The sequence below is a fragment of the Lathamus discolor genome, chromosome 15, assembly GCF_037157495.1.
Source record: "Lathamus discolor isolate bLatDis1 chromosome 15, bLatDis1.hap1, whole genome shotgun sequence".
Lineage (NCBI taxonomy): Eukaryota > Metazoa > Chordata > Aves > Psittaciformes > Psittacidae > Lathamus > Lathamus discolor.
Window position 1 is genome coordinate 3,001,479 of NC_088898.1, and position 19,108 is coordinate 3,020,586.

Genomic DNA, 19,108 nt, shown 5'->3' on the forward strand with positions numbered 1-19,108 from the left:
TATTGCTCTGTCTCTAGTGAGAAGCACGGCATAGCTGTGCAGGCATCTGTACCCCTGAGAGAAAACTCTTTACGCTACCAGGAATGCTCAGGGAGGGAGAATCTGGTTTTACAGTATCTTAAATATGAGACTTATCAGAGACTCGAGCTCCTGGAAGGACTCATGCAAAACAAATGCACTGGATTTATATTATCTTCATACAAACAGCTTTACAACAAAACCAAAAACCTAGTAACATTTCACAGAAACATAATCACAAACTGGTTTGGGTTGGAAGGGACCTTAAAGCTCATCCAGTTCCAAACCCCTGCCATGGGCAGGGGCACCTTCCACTGGAGCAGGTTGCTTCAAGCCCTGATCTTCCCAAACTGCCTGAATATCCTGCAAATGTTTGCTGCCATTTCTTGTCTCTGGATGTGGCACTACTTTAGAGAGAATGTCTTCCTCAAAGCAGGAGTTTCAATGGATAAACACCACCATCCGAGCAAGGAGCTGCCAGCCATGATTTTTCAGGTTCTGCAGAAGAGCAACTGACTTGGGAGCTTAAACTGTGTGAGTGGAGTCTTATGGAAGAAATGACTTATTTGAACCAAGATGTCTTCGGTAGTGTGTGCCCTACAGTGCTAGTGTAGGTGTAGATGATGCAGTGATGTAGAAAGGAGACGCAGCGGCTGAGTGTTACACTGCACATGGCTGCATTGCCTTGGAAGCTGTGCATTATACATCCCTGGTTGCACAGGATGCAGAATGGGACCTTCCCCCACAGCTCCCAGGGAATGCACTCCTGTTGGGATGGTGTCACAGGGTCCAACTGTTATCGAGACAGCCAAGTGCAGCAATAGGACACTGGGAGGAATTTGAGAAACAGGAGAAGGCCAAGGCATGGGACAAACAAGATGGAACTGCCAGTCATGGCCAAAAAGCAGGGCTCCCCAGCTGTGGGGCTTTACACCTGAGGAGCCCCATGGTGCTAATCCTAACACCAGGCACCTGGTGTCAGGAATAACATCAGGTGCCCAGTGTTAGCTCTAATGAACCTCGAATCTAACAAGCAGGTCCCTCCCTCGTATCTGTTCTTCCTACCCCAGCTGAGGAGGCAGCTCATCAGCTCTGTATTGCCGGCCTGCAGCAGTTCGCTTTATCTTGCTGGTTCTTCCTTACAGAGTAAGTACTATTTTTACCTGGCTCAGGGCTGAGCAGAAGTGGAGTTATGTTGGCATGGCTTGTTCCGTTTGCTGAGGTGCACTGAGTCCTGCTGGCATTAGCACTTTCTGCTATGGCAGCGCTGGGAGTTTCCCAGTAACACCAGCAAACACCTTCAGATGGTGTCGGGCCTTGGTGGTAGGAAGCTGACAAAGTTCTAGCACTTGTGTTTCCCACCATGTGCTGTTCCCGCCTGCCTTTTGCCCAGTTTAGACCATTGATGAGACTTCCTTATTTCGTTTTTATTTATTGTGAGGTTTGCTTTTAGGTTTTTGATAAACTGTAAGAAATCCGGTTGAATTACAATCATAGAATAGTTAGGGTTGGAAAGGACTTTAAACTCATCCAGTTCCAACCCCCCTGCCATGGGCAGGGACACCTCAAACCATCTCACCCAAGGCTTTGTCCAACCTGGCCTTGAAAATTCCAAGTTAAAGTTCAACTTTACCATACTAACATCGGCTCTGATCTGCAAGACGCACTGATTTGGGGATTAAGGCTTTTCTGTCGGGAATGCTGCGTATGGCCGCGCTGAGACCTTTATTCCTTTAAACCCAGGGGGTGTTTCGCCGCTGGCACACAGCAGCGCAGCGCCTCGGCTATACGGTGCGTGCGGGAACGAGCACCGGGCCGCGCGTCCCCTCCGCCCGCCCGCACTGGCACAGCGGGAGCGAAGCGGAGGCGGCGGCGGCCGCTTCCCCCAGCGCGGGCGGGAGTTGCTCAATCCCGGCCCGCGAAGCTGCGGCCGGCACCGGGAAACCCCAGGGGCGGGTGCTCCGGGCGCGGGGACTCCGCCGTCTCGCGGCGGGACGGGCGCTGGCTGGGGCGGGCGCTCGGGGCTCCGCACGGCACCGCCCCCCCCACCCCCCCCTTTGCGCGCTCCCGGCACGCCCGGCCTGCGTGGCAGCCGGCGGGGCGCGCACCCGAGTGGCGGCGGCGCGTGCGCTGGGGGCGGCGAGCGCGCGCGGCGAAGTTGCGTGTGGGACGCGGCGCCGCTCGCTCTGTCGCTGCGGGGCTGTGGGGGCCGCGGCCGCTTGAAACCCCCCCCCCCCCTTCCGCCCCGCTCCTCCCTCCGCGGCCGGTCACCGGCGCTTCTCCGCCGCTTCGCCAGCTGCAGGTGAGCACCACAGGGCCTCGCGGCCGCCGAGGGCCGTGCTGTGCCGGGGGTGTAACCGCCGCGGGCCCCTTCGCCGCGCGGCCCCTCAGGCGGTGCGGCCGCGCTTCCGCCGGCTTCCCCCGGTCCGTGCTGAGGGGGCAGAGGAGGGTGCGGGATGCCGGGGCCGCGGAGGCCCGCGCGGGGTCCGGGCCGCGGCGCCTCGTGGCCTCCCTTCCGCCTCACCGGGGCTGCCGCGGCAGCGAGGCCGACACGTGCCCGGGCGGGAGGGGGAACGGAGGGGTCGGCTCCTGCGGGAGGTGACGTCCGGCAGCCCTGCGGTGCGAGCGGAGTTAGAACTGTTGTAAAAGCAGGAATGTTTGAGCGGTTCGGTGTCACTGCGGAGCTCTTTGGAGGGGTTTTGGTATTTTAACATTAAAAGCAGCAGCGTACCACTCATACGTGCCCTGTGGAGGCGTCCCCCCGGAGCCTCGCTGCCCGCTGGGGAGCCCGGTGTGTGCTGTGAGTCCGTCTGCCTCCTCTCCGGGGGAGCCGGGTGCTCCTGGGGCTGGCGGAGAGAGCCCTAAGGGCTCCGGGACCCCCGCGACCCTCCCGAGCCGCTTCCCCCAGCGGCCTCCTGAGCCGGCAGCTCCGGGCCTGTCCCGTTCTCTCTGCGAGGGGAGCGGACCTGTCTGGTGTTGTTCCGTCAAACGACGGGAACCCGGAGAAAACCAGCGCTTCGGGGATTACCACGTTGCTTTGGAGAGAGCACATGTTAGAGCTTGAACTAAGAAATACCTTCTTTTTCTATTTTTTTTTCTTTCCTTCCTTTTTTTCCCCAACATGTTATTCCTTCCGAAGTGTGATTTATGCCTGTTTAGAAAAATGGTGGATTTCTGAGCTCCATCTGTTTGTCTGTCTGTTCGCACACGCAGGGTATTTCTGCCAACGGTGATTGCCGATGGCATTATTGCAGTGTAAGTAGTTTGATAGGAAATATTGTAGCAATTAGAAGTCCAGTGATGCAAGTTCCTGACGCGTTATGACTGTCTCGCTGTCATTTACGTGTCTCCTTTAAAAGTTCATTTTTGTGAATCATTGTAAGGAACCGTTGCACTTCTGCAGCATTTCTACAGTTTTTGCATTTTGAGACATCTCTTGACACTGAGTCAAACTCTTTCCACTGTTATTCTTTCCCTGTCGACAGTCTTTGTGACAGTCATCTTTTAAGCAACGATGGAGAGGGAGGGAAAGAACCTCTTTTCTGTAAGAATGTTGCTGCCCCTGTTTCCTATGGCTCTGAGCCTTAGAGACTTAAAAAAATGGGGGCTGGGAGGAATTTCTCTTATGATGGAAAAAGAGCATCTTCTGTGGGAAGTGAGATTTCTAGATGGAGTGCGAGTGACTGCTGTCACCCCAAAGGAATTGCACAAGTGAACCAACCTTTTGGTTTCTTAACACCTGTGACCTATAAAACACTTCTTGTTTGGTTTTCCTGCCTTCCTCTGGAATTCTGTTTCTTGATGAGTACATATTTTATGGGGCAGGACGGACATGTAATTTGAACATGAGTTTTAATACACCCTTTCAAATTCCTCAGTGTTGATCTTAGGGAGAAAAGCAGGGGAAGATGAATTACTTGGGCCCCAAAGCCACACAGGGAAACAGATATTTTTTTTTTGGTAACACATTGTAGCATTCCATGATCCTGCCCGAGAAGTTTCACATCAGTATAGAACGCTTAAATGTACGTAGAAAAATATTGAGCCTACGCTGCCTTTTCTCATTCCTCGTAGGAATCAAGGCTGTGCTGAGGAAAATAGTGCAAGATGCTGATGTTTCTCTTCCAGCATGCTTTTTGGATTTACTCACTCCTACCTGTTGAGTGCTGAGCAAGTGATCAGTGGCTGTTTACTCAGTAAAGGAGTCATTTTCTTCTGTGGTAATAAGAGCCAGAAATACCTGTGTGGGTTTTGATCCTGCTCTACCTCTGCTTTATTAGCTATGAAATGGGGGATAGTGACCAGCAAGTGTCCACCTCCTGCACACCTTCTAGATGCGTAGAAGACTAATTAGTGGGTGTCTGTTCTTACTTTACGTGGTGCCAAATAGATTTAACCTCAAGGCTATGACAAATGTATATACAACAATGTGCAGTACAGGCTAGACTGTGTGAACTGGAGGAGCCAGTAAGTGAGGCAGGGGGTGGAAATCAAATGTGCTCATTCTGAAATTAAAGCAAGAAAATGGACAGTGTGTTCTGGAGGAGCAGAGGAAAAGTACAAGGGGAAGATTTAAAAAATGAGATGATGAAAGTGGGCGTCAGTGTGACCTCTGGGGTTTGACTTTTGCTCTTTCCTAAATGAAGCCTGGTTGGGATACAGTCCTTACAGGAAGTGAGTTTAATAACTCAACTTGTGGTTTGGGTTTTTTCATTCTAATATGCTTTTCTCAGATGTTCTTGTTACAGAAGAGGGTGTTTATGGTGATCTCCAGCAAATGAGAAGAATAAGCATACGGAACCTCATTTTAGAAGTTGGGATCATCTTTACCATTAAGTGAGCATGGTTTTAATTGCAACCTTCTGAGTCATACTACAGTTCAACACTCACCTAGATGCACAGTGGCCACAATACTCTGTGTGGTTAGAGAGTTGTGATTAAGGAAGTCATGAAGAGCCATTCTACCTGTGACACACACTTCTGCATTTGTCCTATAAACTCACTTAACCAGTTTGGTTTCTCTTCCATGGGAATGGTGGTGACTAATTCACTGTACATCTAAGTGCTTGCCTGGGTTGTTTGTAGGAAGTTATATTTGTTTTTGCATACAGCATAAATGCAAGATGCAAGAAAAACATTCTTGCAGTATTGAAAGCAAACAAAGTTTTCATGTAGTTGAAATATATAATTCACATTTGTCTTGATACAAACGTTGTCACTGAAGACCCTGAAAATGCGACTTTGACGAGAAAGCGGTGACCCACTCTGCTGGTTTGGCAGCAGAGGAGGCTCGTGTGTTTGTGACACATGGACTGGACAGAATGGCTTTGCTAAATAAAATCCTGTGGAAGTTAAAGGTTGTCCAAAATGGACAGAGTTAACACTGTCCAGTTAAAGGCAAGGGGCCTTGAAAATCCTTTCTTCTGTTTCTAAGTCCTGTTAAATGCTATTATACTCACCCTTCCCTTTGAAAAGCTTTTAGTACAGGCACATGCAAGTGCTCAGCAAGCTCTTTGTGCTTCTTCTAAGCACTTTTCTAAGTGCCTTAGAAGATAAGTATGGTTTATCTGAAAGCTGAGGACAACAGAATAGGGAAGATTTAGCATGTCTCAGCGTCATGCACAGTCCCTGCATCACTGAGCTACCATCAGCTTGATACAACCAACTCTTGTGTTCTCTGTTCTGCTGTGCCAGGGGTTGCATTTGGGGTATTGGTGTAAAACTAAGAAAGTAAAAAAGGAGGGGAGAAAACCCAACCCAAACCAAAGTTGGATTAAATAAGAAGATTGGACCACTTTAGTCTTCGTGGCAGCTGGAAGGGCAAGTTGTGTTTTCCCTGGCTGTGTCTTTGCCCAAAGGGGAACAGAGCCACGGAGGGATGGAAGGACCTTTGCAGTGGAGGGCCTAGGATGTGCACTGCAGAAAGCAGGCTGGACCCTTCTGGCCTCATGCTTTTAATGGAGCAGGGGTCTGTTGGCTGCAGAGCATGTTGGATGTGATGTAATAGGTCTTTTTCACTTCTGAATTCCATGTTTCACTGTGGAGCTGTGTCTCTTAAGATTAGAAGGAGGTGGAAAAAAAAAATATCTAGGAGACAGAATGTGTGTTCAAACTGAAAGGTGAGGTTGCCCCTGGCAGTGTTCTTCCTTTCTGAAGAAAAAAAACAGAAGCCAAAAAATTTGCATGCAAAATCTAGATTGAAGACTGACATTAAAATAATAGAAGCTTTTTTTTTTTTCCCAGCAAGTTGAAGTTGCTGCACTTTGTGTAAATATCACAGAAAATTAAACGGTATAAAACACTTCTTTAAACATTTCTCTCAGGTTTGGGGGTGTGTGGAGATCAGTGCGTCTGCTTTTAAAGCCAGTTGGAAGCTGCTGTCTGAAGTTGGCTGCAGTGTAGGACAGGGAGAAGAAAGGTTCTGTGTAAGTGTGTGGTGAAATGGGCAGTTCTAGAGTTTGTGAGCTAGGTTTTGTTTAAAACTAGCAAGCCACAGGGAGTTATTTTTAATAGTGGTTTGAATGCAGAACTCTGTAAAGCTGTCAAATCTCTTTATGGGTAAATGGGTCTTCTTCTCTCTTGGCTTATTTTTATATGCATATTGGATTGAATCGAGATTACTGCGTGTTCTAACCTGTGCTAAGTATTTAAACATCTGGACTTGCTGTAAGTACCATTCCTGTTCCTGTGTGAGGGGTGTTTTGGATTGTTTTTTAACATTTAAAAGTATTTCGGGAGAAAATATTTTTCTTCCATTCCACCAGTGAATTTGGCTTCCTGTGATCAGTCAGATGATCGAGTTTATCCATGGCATGGTGAAAGAAATTGCAAATAATTTTACGGTGTCAGTATGATTAAAGGAATTACATTTCTAAAGTGTTTACTTCAGCTTGGTGCTACTTTAAGTGTCTGCTATCATAGATTCCAGGCAGTGAACAGCTGTCTGTCGCAGATGGGAGAGGAAAAAAACTTCCCCTTAGCTTCTTACTTCTAAAAAGGTTTCCATATAAAACCAGTAGTAATGTAATACAGCCTTTTAGTCAAATTTGAGTTTCCTGTTACATGTTTAAGTGAACCAACAGCAGACTCTATCTGTTTGAAACCAAATAGTGTAAGTGAATGAGACTCTAGGAATTTTGTACTTGAAATTGTTCTTGAAAGTTCACAAATGTTCATTTAGCAGCCAGAATGCATTATTTATTAAATATCAGGAAAACAAACAAAACCAATAACTTCCTCCCCACCTCAGCCCCCCTTCCCCCCCAACAACTGTCCCCCCTTGCAGGTAGTTTGAGTTAATTCTTTTGTCTGCTGTTTCAGTGAAGTGGTATTGTCTGTCCTGTTCTTGTACTGTTTTACACAACAAAATCAGGTAGACTAGAAACTGTTAAGGAAGCGTGTAGCAAACCCGTATTTTCAGCAGGAGCCAAGGCAATGAAGTCCAAAATAGAGCAGTTTTGTTAGAGTGTTGCCTGCTGAGATCTCAAGATGGCAGAAATGCAGTTCGTGCGCAGAACTACATGAATTTAGGTTTAGACTGTAAATGGATCTGCTGTTTTATTGCTCTGTGAGCTAGTACACCATGGCAATTATAAAACCTATTAAAATAGTTTCGACATGTCTGATGACAAAATGCAGGAGATGGCAAGATTGTTCTTTTGAAATTAAAACATTGCTGCTGCTGGCATAGTGCTTTTCCCTTTATGGTTGTTTTCTTGATACCTTTATTTTTCCCCCCTCCTCTTTTTTAACAGATATATTACAATCCCAAGGCATTTCTTAAAGATTTTGTGTTTATTTGGTTTGAGTAACTCAGATCTCCAGTTGTGGACTCCAACCTTTGTATGTGCTTCACATGATGAATCCAAGTAGGTGCCAAACCATGCCCTGCCTTGGGACAGACCTTGGGCACCATCCTGGTAGATCAGTACATCTGTTTTTTGAGGAAGGCGGTTTATTCTGTCACTTTATCCAAGTACTGACTGGGTTTGGTTGTAGTTTCAAGAAGTTCTCATTCTGAAGCTGTTCTGGTTTCTCTGTCAGGAGCTGGCAGGTTCAGTGGTCTGTGCTTATTTTGGTTCACCATGCCTTTAAAATGTGACTGCACCTCTGAACTGATTTATCTCAATATAATATATAGTATGCTTTTTTTTTTTTTATAATTCAGTGGATGGGTTGTTTGTATAACATCAGTTGGAAGTTGTCTGGAAATGCTGTTTTTCCAAGCATGTAGGTGCTGCTGAGGCTGTTCCAGGAACTCCTTTTGGAAACGGGACTTCTGGTTAGATGAAGGATGTGGCTCCAATTTTGTGCTGCTTGTGGCAGAACGATGTGTGGGAGTGCTCATTTCAGGCAGTGCTAGTTCAGTGAGATTAAGACTCTAATAAACCAGCTTAAGTGAGGACTCAAGGGCAATAAACCTGAGTGTGGCAATGCTAGAGATTCCCCTTTGTGGAGGGAAGGGGGGTAATAATGTCTTGTGCTGTCTCAGCTGTGTGCAAGATGAATGGCTGTCAACAGCCTGGCTGGTGCATCCCCAGATACGCATTTCAGCATCGCCCAGAGACAGCTGAGGGACCTTCCTGGGGTGGTCTCAGTGTCTCGTTTCAATGCAGCATCCCACCTTTTGGGGCCAAAACATCCTTTGGTATTTGATCTGGGTGGGATTCCCCAGCACTGTTTATGCTGTTCATACTGGGGACACTTTTGCCATCCTCTTCCTCTGTGCTCTATATCCAAGTGAATCATAGTCGCCTCACCTAGTGTGTTACTATTTCAGGGGTCAAAAACTGAACTGATAAGGGCTGTGACCCTGTGCCGTGCCCAGCCCAGCCTGCTGACGGAGCAGGTGTTGCTCCACACCCTGGGGAGGATTTGCAAGTCTTTCCTTTTGCAGAGCTCAGTGACAGATCTTGTTCTCCAGTTACTTTTGTTGTTGGCTGTTTGAGAAGCCCACTTGCTGCAAGGCGGGAAGGTTCCACCAGCCTGTTGAGAACTCATGATGGGCTTGAAGCTGAGCTTTAAGTCCGCGCTGACAGGGAAAATGGGAGCTGGATAGTTGGGATTGCTCCCTGTCAGAGCTGGTGTGCTAGAAGGTAGCACAGCTCAAGCTGTTGAGTCCATACTTGCTGTTCGATGGTGTTTTCTTGAGGCAGCCACTGTTTGCTGGCTCAAATGGTGCAGAACAGATAATATAAGTTCCAGCGTTTCTTTACTAAGAGCCAACTGTCCTCTCTTACTCAGGAGAATAACTTTATTTCTTAACCTACTGATTTTTAAACTGTGAAACTGGAGATGAAAATCACTGCGGATGGTGCAATAATTGGGGAATGTTGACCTACAGGATGGGTTGCAACTTCACAGTACAATGAATATGATTCCTTTCAGGAACTTCAGTTTAAGTCTCTGTCCTGCTCTTAACTTTGTGGACACTTGTCTCTGCTGGTCTGAGAAGGAGTGTGTTTTCTTGTTGGAACATTTTGTTTCTTGCATTGGAACATTCTCAAGGTCAAGCCTGTCTTGGAGTTTGTGCTGAGTTCTGGTTCTTGAGGGAGACACATGCCCTTACAGTGAGGAGGGGGGGAGAAAAGCTGTGGATATTTTAAGATTCCTTTCCTCCAAGAGTACGGACTCAGGATAGAATAGGTATCAACAAACATGGACATAAAAATCCCCTCCTCTTTCATTCATGGAAGCTCTGCTTTCATTCTTCCATGCTGTCAGTATTTCATTAGCTCTTCTGTCAGATTTGTGTAAAATGGGAAGTCTAAGAAACATTTAACTGGAACAAAATAACCCCCTAAACAAGCTTGAAAAGGTTTAAAAAGGTGTATGAATGTATTCCAAAGAAGCAAGTAAGTCACAACTCTGTGTCTGTGCTACCCTTTAATCAGTTGGGAAACCGAAGTGGTGACTTTCAGCTGTCACTATATTAAGAACCAGTGCTGCCTTTTGTGGCAGGCTGTATATACTGAACTCAATACTATGTAGTAAATATTCTTGCTTAGTTTTCATAATCATTCTACTTAGAGTAAGCGCTTCTTGGGTGGGTATTACAAATCTGTTAATCTTTATGGTATTTATAGGGTAATTTTTAACTCTCTTGAGCTCCTTACTTCCTTGCAGGTCAATTACTCAATTTATAACATTGTCAGTTCTAAGAACTTTACCATTCAAGGGTAAACAGTGTTGGGTATGGTTCTTTACCTGTGTTTGCTCTCAGTTCTTTGTATATTAAGGTATGCAATAACTTACTCTGTGACTTATTTATTGGGATTTCTTTTAGTCTCCCTAGTTTGCACTTTAAAGTGACTGTGATGACTTATTTTAGCTTTCATTACTAATGTGGGGAGAAGGAAAGCTTGCAGCAGTTCTCTGAAGAAAAGGCTCTTAATCAGCTTGAAGCTATTTAAGTCAAAATTGCTTCAAATAGTGTTTAAATATTCTTGATTGTCTAGAGGTGAAACCGATGACTTAAGTCAAACACTTTGCTGTACTGTGAGCACACAGCCCTCCAAGGGAGGATTTGACCCTGTGGTAGGGAGAGGTAACTAATTTGATTTTATGTTCTCCCTGTAGTTGTCTAAGATAGAGTGGAAACCTGCTCTGACTCTATGGGGTTTCAGCTGGCTTACAGAAAGAGAATAAAGTAATTTCCAGCGCTGGAGCTTTTGTTCTTGAAATAGCCTTTCTTGTTGCTCTTTTACCACATCACTACAACACTGCAACCTGGTGGTGGTGATCCTTGTGGAGCAATGGGGTATGCCCTCTTTCCATAGCATTTTATCCACTGAGAAGAAGTTTGGAGCTGTAGGGTGGGAGAGAGGTATGTGTGGTCAAGAAAATTGCTGGTGACATGCCAGCCCTGGGTTTGAGAAGGATCCATCATTGCTCATATGGCCAGTAGCTCTTGGAAATAGGATTGTAGGAAATTTTCTGGAAACCCTGAGATGGGTAGGGCCAGAGATGCTTAAAAGTCTAGTGCTGCAGTCTCTTCCTTTTGTTACCTGTGAATGCTGATGTATGAAGCTTCTGCTGCAAAAGCAGGTTTCAGCATCTGTGATGGCTTTTTGAGGATAGAATAGGTCTTCAAAGGAGCCCAGTTCCAGTTGCACTTTTCTTTCTTCCCAGGGGTAAACTAGGATTCATTCCCATGGGCAAACAGACCTTGTAGCATTTTGGGTATAATGTGCTATACATTGTCACTCCCAATGAAGTGTGTATTGTTTCCAAAGATTCAGCCAGGGTTTGTTTGGAGTTGGTTGTTTTGTAAGCACATCACAGGATGTGTAATGTTTGTTGTCTGCCTGTGGGATTTTTGGGTTTTTATTTTCATAAACCCCTTCAATAGTCTGTGTACTTACGGATTAGAAAAATGTCAAGGGAAATGAAGGAAACAAGAGCTTGATTTTCGGAATAGGAAAACCATGTTTAGTGCCTCATTCAGTCTGTTAATAACAAGGCACTGAAAACCAGTATCTCAGCACTGCTTGGGCCATCTTCTTCTGGTCACTTTATTCACATCTGGGAACAGCTTTTGGAAAAGTATTTGGTTTTACGTTTTGCTAAAGGCAGCTCCATGGGGGAGCTTTGTGCTGGTGTCTTCTCTCCTGCACAGCATGGCCATGACATGGGTCCCCGAGGTGCCCCCCCAGCCTTTTGTCAGCTTTATTTTGGAGTTCATGGGACTGGCAGGAGAGTCTGGCAGTCTGTCCCCCAGCTGGTGTGTGGGAAGTTGGTCAGCTGGAAAAACTTAACAGAAAGTGAAGCCTGGGTTGGCAGATGAGCGTGTTGTGTTTTGAAACAACCTGTTTGCATCTGGTGCTCCAGAAGAAGTCAAGTTTGAAACGAATCATTCATCATGAGTTTTAGCAGACATTGCTGAAATCACGTGCTATCTTTCTTATTATCCATCTGAAATTGGGGAGGGCTGAGTGCCAGCTTGCTCGTTGTTTTGGTGACATAGATGGCGCTAATGAATTTGATAAATGCAGCTAGATGGTATGGGGAATATAATTTTCCTTTGGAAAGCATCTCTAATTTGTTATACAGGATTGCATTTAAATTTCTATCTACTCTTAAGTCATCAGGCAGCAGTAATAACCAGGGTGGCTTTTGTTCATGCATGCAATGTGGTGTTAATTCTCCTCTGGCCTCAGTTGCTGTCATCCATAGTTTTTCCTTCATGCAGTTACCATAGCATGAGATGATGGTGCTTGCAGGTATGTGGTTTTGCATTTTGCTAGGAGCACATGGCAGGTTCTTCTGTAGACCAGCTATCATTTTACTAAGTAGGCTTTTGGCTTGTTTTAGACTGTAGGCTCTTCAGGGAGTGAGTTATCATGCAGTGGAGCTGGGGCTACCAGCTGTGCTGAAGCAACTCCCCTTGCCATCTCCCATGTTTTAGATGTCAGGTTTGACCTCTAAAACTGGATGGTGGAGTCCTTCCTCTGCCTCCCTGCACTGAGGGTTCACAGTTCTGGGACTTGGATTCAACTCTCTTGTGCCTTGGTTTGATCTAAAATTGTCTGTCAGGCAATTGGTAGATGGTGCAAATTCATTAACAAATGTTCTGTTTATTTAAATATCTTGTTTTTCTTCTGTGTGTTTCCCTTTTCCACACGTTTACTCAGATGTTAGGCAGCTCTTGGTTGTGGTGTGGGAACTCTGTCCACTCACAGGAATGTGTGCTACTGAAACAGCTTTGTTGTTTTTATAGAAACCTTGCCCACACGCTCCTTTTGCTTTCCAAATACCTACAAATCCCTGCAGGATCCTGCTGACATCACTGTGGTGATCCGCATTTATTTTGTGATACTGTCTAGAGGTTAGAGCAGAGTGTGGAGTCAGGACAGGCCTGTTTTGTTTGACTCCATCTTTGACTCAAGTCTGGACACTTAATACAGCAATTCATTCATTTCCAAATAAATTGCTACATCACTCTTCAGTTATTTTCCTCCCAGCTCTTGAAGCTGCTGGGTTTTACGTTAGGTCTGTTTGATCCTTTGCTGTCACTGCTCTTTAATGTTGATTTTTCTGGTTTTGTTCTTGCTTTGTTATGTTCTTTGCTGCTTCCAGGTCTTGGATAGCTGTGTGTGGATTTGCTGGACTTAAAATGTTTTCTATTGATGAGTAGTAGTGTGTGATTCACAGGTATTAATAAGGTGTCAACATAATTTGCATTAACATTACTAAAACATGTTGTATCTTATTTTGAAATACTGTAAATATTTGTGTTTCTTTTCTGAAACAAACCTTTGTGTTTGTGCAAGTATCTGGTGGTAAACAGTTGTCTTTGAATGCTGATGAACTGGTCCGTGGTAGATATTTTCAGCTGTGTTCTGGATAATTACTCTCAAAACCTGGTAATTTGAGATGGTTGGAAAATTACATTTTACTTAGTTCATGGATTGCTGAAAGCTAAATTGCATCCTGTGCCTCAGCTGGACTTTTTTGTTTCTTTCTTTTAATTGCATTAGCACTTTAACCGTAAGTACTTCTCGTCATGGCTGTGGCTGATGGGGAGGTATCTGGTGGCTGATGGAACAGATGCTGCATCTTGAAAATGTAATGTAAAGGCTTTGCAGATGTCTGTTAACTCTTTGTTTTCATGCTTTCTGGCACAAGTGCATTTTTTATTAATATCTGAAAGGCTGTGTAGTACCTGGAAAAAAATCTGTGAGATGAACCTCAGTTTTAGTGAGAAGGAGAGACCAGGGCTGGGCTCTGCCAGTCTCTTGTACCCATATGGTGAGAAACTTTTCAGTCTCTGATCAGAATATTGCTGTAGAGCTGGGAATGTCTGAAAGGCATTGCGTGGTATAGAGCAGAGATTTCTCAGACAAGAAACTGGAAGTGAAACTGTGGAGCTGCTGTTTTGGTAAGTGAAGTGTAAGTTTTTTGCTCCCTCAAATAGGCAAATTTGTGTTCTAACATCACAGTATTAGTCTGAGTTACATGCGGTGTCTTGGCAGTCAGGGGAGGCTGGGAAAGAAATGGAGGGTGGGGAGGATAGATTTTTGTTTGCATGAGTAAGTTTATGGGTTTTAATGATTTGATACAATGAGTTTATGCTTCAGTATTGAAGCTTATTAGAATAATAGAAAACTGTTTCATAGAAGGCAGAATATAGTGTGAAACGTGATGTCTCTTGCGCAGAGCTTGCACATTTAGTTATTTTCTTGAAAGGATAATTCCCAGTTTCTCTTCAAAACATTCTGTGCAGGGCTTTCTGTATGGAGAAAAAAAAATTGGACCCAATTTAAATAGACAAGTCTTGTGAATCCTGAAAGAATTTGGGCATTTAGCCCAGGAAGGGGAGAGTTTTCTAAAGAACTTCATTAACCCTGTCTGTCTTCAGAGTAAGTAATAAAAGTAGCTATGCAGGCTTTGTAAAGAACGGGGATGTTTTGTTGTACCCGGTAGCCTTGATCTGCAAGACACTCGTGAATGAATCTTGTTCTTTAAGGAAAACTGGGAAAGGAGATGGAGATGTGTCATATATACTGATGTAGAATTGTAGATATGAGCTGAAGAGATACAGTGATTCTTGGAATACTGGTGCCGTTAGTTCCAGATACTCAGGAACATGTAGGGAAGCTGACTATTTAGCATAGATAAAATGCATTATAGGAATATTGATAATACAGTCTTATTTAGCATATTTTAAGGCTGAAAAAAATGCCAACCTATTTCTAATGTAACTATTTTTGTAAGTAGAAAAATGTTAAACCTTTTTACATGGGGAAGAGTTTCTGCTTCCGTTTGGCTGTTACTTGCAAGATCCAGATGCTGCACAAGCTCTTCCTGTAATGCGAGCATCTGGCTGCTTGGAAGCTTTGCTTAAGGTTTTATGAGGTGGCTTTGAAGTTGCCTTTGGATTTGAATCACATGAGTCTTTAGGTTGGCTGGGCTGCATAATTCTCGGCATCATTTCCTCTTGCTTATTATGATTATGAGAAATGTAAATACTTCAAGCTGTTGTTCTGATATTTTGAAGTTGGGTGAACGTATATCTGTATAGATTTATATAGTTATAGGTATCCATATTTTTCTCCTTTCCTTTTCCCTGTATTTGAGACAGATATGTTGGCTATGAAGACTCGCGTTAATGGCTGTAGAGGGAAACTGCATGAGCAGAGTAGTTACAGCAGGTTTTATGGATTCTGAGCCCCTCAGACATGGGCTTGGTCTTTTTCTTTGGGCTAAGAGTTCCTTAACCATTTGAGAAATTCCAGCAATATTTCAAAAGTATCTTTGTGAGGTTTGCTTGTTATTGGTCAGGTGCTTGGAAGTGTGCTAATAAAAAGGTATTTATTAGTGCTAATGGTGATGTTTCTAATCACATATGCATTTATAAAGACTTGGTTAGGATTTAAGGTCATAAGTTTAAGCTTTCTGAAAACTGACCAGGGTGAACAGTTGCCACATGGGGAATACGGGGATATAGCAGCAAAACTTACTTATTTTTCATACTTTTGCACGTTACTTCTGTTTTTGTCATACTGGCTTAAGATGGTCTGTTTGCCTGTGCTCTTGTTTGAGATGGCTGGTTGCTAAAGTTGTCTCAGTGGGAAGAAGCTCTGAAATTCTTAGTCGTGTGGGGTAGAAACTTATTTTAGGGATTGGTTTAAGTTGGATCTTTTCACCATAGGCTGGGAGCAATCAGTCTTCTCTATTACTTGTTTTTTTGCTCTTTTATTACAAGTGTTCTTCAGATACTGAATGAGAGTGGAAACTATTTCACATATAGATTGTTAACTCGCTGGGAGTCCAGAAAGTTTGCTTACTTATGGGCAAGTGACTGGTTGTTCCCTTGATGGGGGAAGGAGATGGTACAGCCAGCAGGGCAATGAAGTTGACATTACTGGTACAGACAGCACACATTTCATAGCTGTATGTGAAGTTGCTTATTTCAGTTATGATTTAATGATGTGAAAATATCTGGCAGTTTCTGTGAACATTCACATTATGAATATATTTCCAACCTATATTTAATCTTTCCTTCATCAAAATTAATGAATTCTGAGAAGGATAACAGAAATGTTCTTAAATAATTTGGCTTCAGGCTTGAAAGCTTTATTGCATTATGAATTAAAAGGTGAGCATGTTGTTGCATGCGTGGTAAGCAATACAGTAACATTCCAGGTAGATTTAATATGTGTTTATTTTTCACATGTGTTTTGTTAGCACCAGTAGTGGCCTGAGAGGTCTGTTTCTGATGTTTCGGAGGTTATAAAAATGAATATAGTGACTACTTTTGGAAAGCTCGGAACTGCAACTAGAAGAATATAAATTAAGGTATACTGGCTTTTACTTTATCTGGAACATACGTAAGTGAAAACTAGTTGGGGAAGAACTCAGCCTGCTGTTGCTCTGCTGTGTTAACAGTATTATCTCTCTTCGAAGGAACTGTTGTCAGGTTAAATGCCACTGAGTGTTATCCATCCTCAATTTTGGATGTATGTATTTGATATTCATCTACATCTCCCACAAACACTGTACACAAATATTTACATGTAGTGTTGCAATAGGGAGTTCTGTACAGTGAAATAAGAGGTGGGAATAGTCCAGTTAGGCTGGTGAAAAGCAATATTTACCTTACCACATTGATTACTTAGTCATAACTATAAATCGCCAAGTACTTCTGGCAGTGATCCTAGGACTGCTTAATAGAAGCAGTGTGAAATCATCTCTTGTAATAGAGCTACATAGCATCTAAACTGTATTCAGAAGACTTTTGCTAACAGTTGTGTCTTTTCATTTGGGACCAAGTTCTAGGGAACTGATGCTATAACATACGAAAAAACCCACAAACCCAATGCTTAACTCAGGTTAAACCTTTTTAAACCAAAGTTAGAAGTAAGCTACCTACCTTCCTGGCTGGTGGTGAGAACTGGTGAAAAGTAACAAGCACATGAAATGTTCTATCAAAAGTATCGAATAAACTCGAGTAGCATCTTCAGGCATAGTAATACAGTCAGGGAGGGAGAATACTGTGTCAGACCTTGCAAGTTTCAAGTAATTTTCCTAGGTAAGTCCCCAACTAGAATAGAGTATTTGAGATGATAATATGGTTTGCTTAGACTGGGAATATGGACCTGAGCTGGATGTAGAGAGTGATTTGAGAGTGGGAAGCTTGACACAGATACTTAATTATTGGCAGGAAGCATTTGTTTTATGGACATCTACAGTGATGTGGCTCTGAAGAGCTTTAAATAGTTGACTTAATGTCATTTTGCTTCTAGGTATGGAACAGTGAATTACAGTGTCTGTCACAGCATTTGTTTAATGAATATCAGTTGTTGACATAGTTTGAAAAAGCTCTAGGGCTTTTCAGCCATTTTACTGAAACATTCTCAGTCTTTGAGAAGCCAGCACTCTGTTGCTGGCTGTTGAAATGTAGATTGCACAAAGTCTTGACAAAAGGTGTGCACAAAGTCTTAACGCAAACTCATCTGCACCTACTCTTAGCTGTAGAATGGACAGTGTGGTTGTAACGCCATCCTTCTGCTCTGTGGTTGATTTGTTACAAGCATCCTCATCCTTCTTAGGGGTTTATAAATCGCAGGTACGGTAGGTACAATTTTCGCTGAGGGCTGTGACTTGGTTTCTGCATTTTGATTGGGTGGCGGCAGCTATGTGGAAAATTTGGAATATATAAATGCATAAGTGTATTTTTGTGTTTTCTTACAGTGAGGTTAATCTCACAGTTTGAATATTTGTAACTTCTGTTAATATAAGTTATTTAAGCTTGGATGAGGATGTGCTTCTGAAAGCTTTCAAAAATACCCATCTGCTAAATGAAACTCAAAGGCTGAGTTAAATAACACATCTGGGGGCCTTGGTACTTAAAAATACTGATAGAGGGAATTTTACTTTGTGACACAACTATTGTCTTTAGTTGCATTTGGTAACTGATGCTTTTATTACTTTTAGTACTAGATCCAGGGCCCTTTAAATTTTCCCTGATCTTAATGGCTTGCAAAATTGATTGCTGCTGGTTTTCTTTTGTTCTTTAGAGCTTATGTCAACGAGGACGATTAAAGTTAGATAATACACTAACTTGGATTTGGTCCTTCCTCGGCAGGGCTGGTGGCTGTAGGCAGCCACTGGCCAGCTCTGCATTGTGTAGACAGCTCTTCCTGAACATTTTTTTTTACTGAGTTATATTATTTAACTGTGCTTTTGCAACATTCTCTCCTGTCTCATGTATTTCAGTGGCATTCCTCATCTTGTCTCCTTTAACATTCATATTCATATTTATTTTCAGTGTTGGCAGGTGTGTATTTCACATTAACATGAGGGTTTTTTTGGATGTTAGGCTGCTATTTGCTTATGGTAATTTCCAGTCATCATAAGGTGACTGTTGAGAGAGATGAGCAGAGAGGAAAAAATTGTCAAGCATTTACAGTAAATACTCTCTGCTTTTGGAAACGCTGTCAGAAGTTTAATTGTTAGGTTCAAGTAAGTTTGTCATGTGCCAGACAGAATCAGTCTGCTGTAATGAATGGGTTATGCACTTCACCAGCAAAAAGGGAGAGTGAGAAACCAAGGGAAGCTCAGGATTTCCTGTCACCTTGCACTGCAGAAGGAATGGGGTAGGCTTTTTAACCTAGCCTGTAATTAGGTTTTGCATGGAAGCATATATTACTGTGCGTGCTTTGCCAAAGCTCTTCAGTATGATGGATGAGATTTAAAGGTTGATCTGACTAAATTGCAATGAGAATACTAACGACAAAGATATTTTTGTTGTGAACTATTCCTACCAGACATCATAGCTGTGACAGAAATGGTGTAAGATAATGGACAATAAAAGTCACTCGAAAATAATACTCTCCTAGGATTGGACTGCCTTCCCCACAGCATGTACCCTGAACCGCAGTGATAATGTAATCATAAGCCAAGATCATCATTTAAATATATAGGTAATCTCATATAGTGTCCTGACAGATTTATTTTATGAGCAAGATACAGGAAGAATATTATTGGGCAGCAGAGAGGCAGAAAGTGTTACTGATGTGGCTGTGCTTATTTTGTAAAAGAGTTTGCATTGCTCCAGTCTTCGGGGAGCTGCAGTGAGCAGCTCCTG

General features: G+C 43.5%; 1 protein-coding gene across 5 annotated transcripts in view; it reads left to right on the forward strand.

The window, feature by feature from the left end:
- The first annotated feature begins 1,085 nt into the window (after positions 1-1,085).
- Positions 1,086-19,108, forward strand: part of NEK6 (NIMA related kinase 6) — a 62,254-nt gene continuing 44,231 nt past the window's right edge. Inside the window, exon 1 of one of the 5 annotated variants that reach the window (XM_065696032.1) lies at positions 1,086-1,164. The gene's annotated coding sequence lies outside the window, so the exon portion shown is untranslated. Of the gene's footprint in view, positions 1,165-2,112; positions 2,321-4,758; positions 4,855-19,108 lie in introns of those variants that run through there. The other 4 variants (XM_065696031.1, XM_065696030.1, XM_065696034.1 and 1 more) reach the window with 4 other exon arrangements.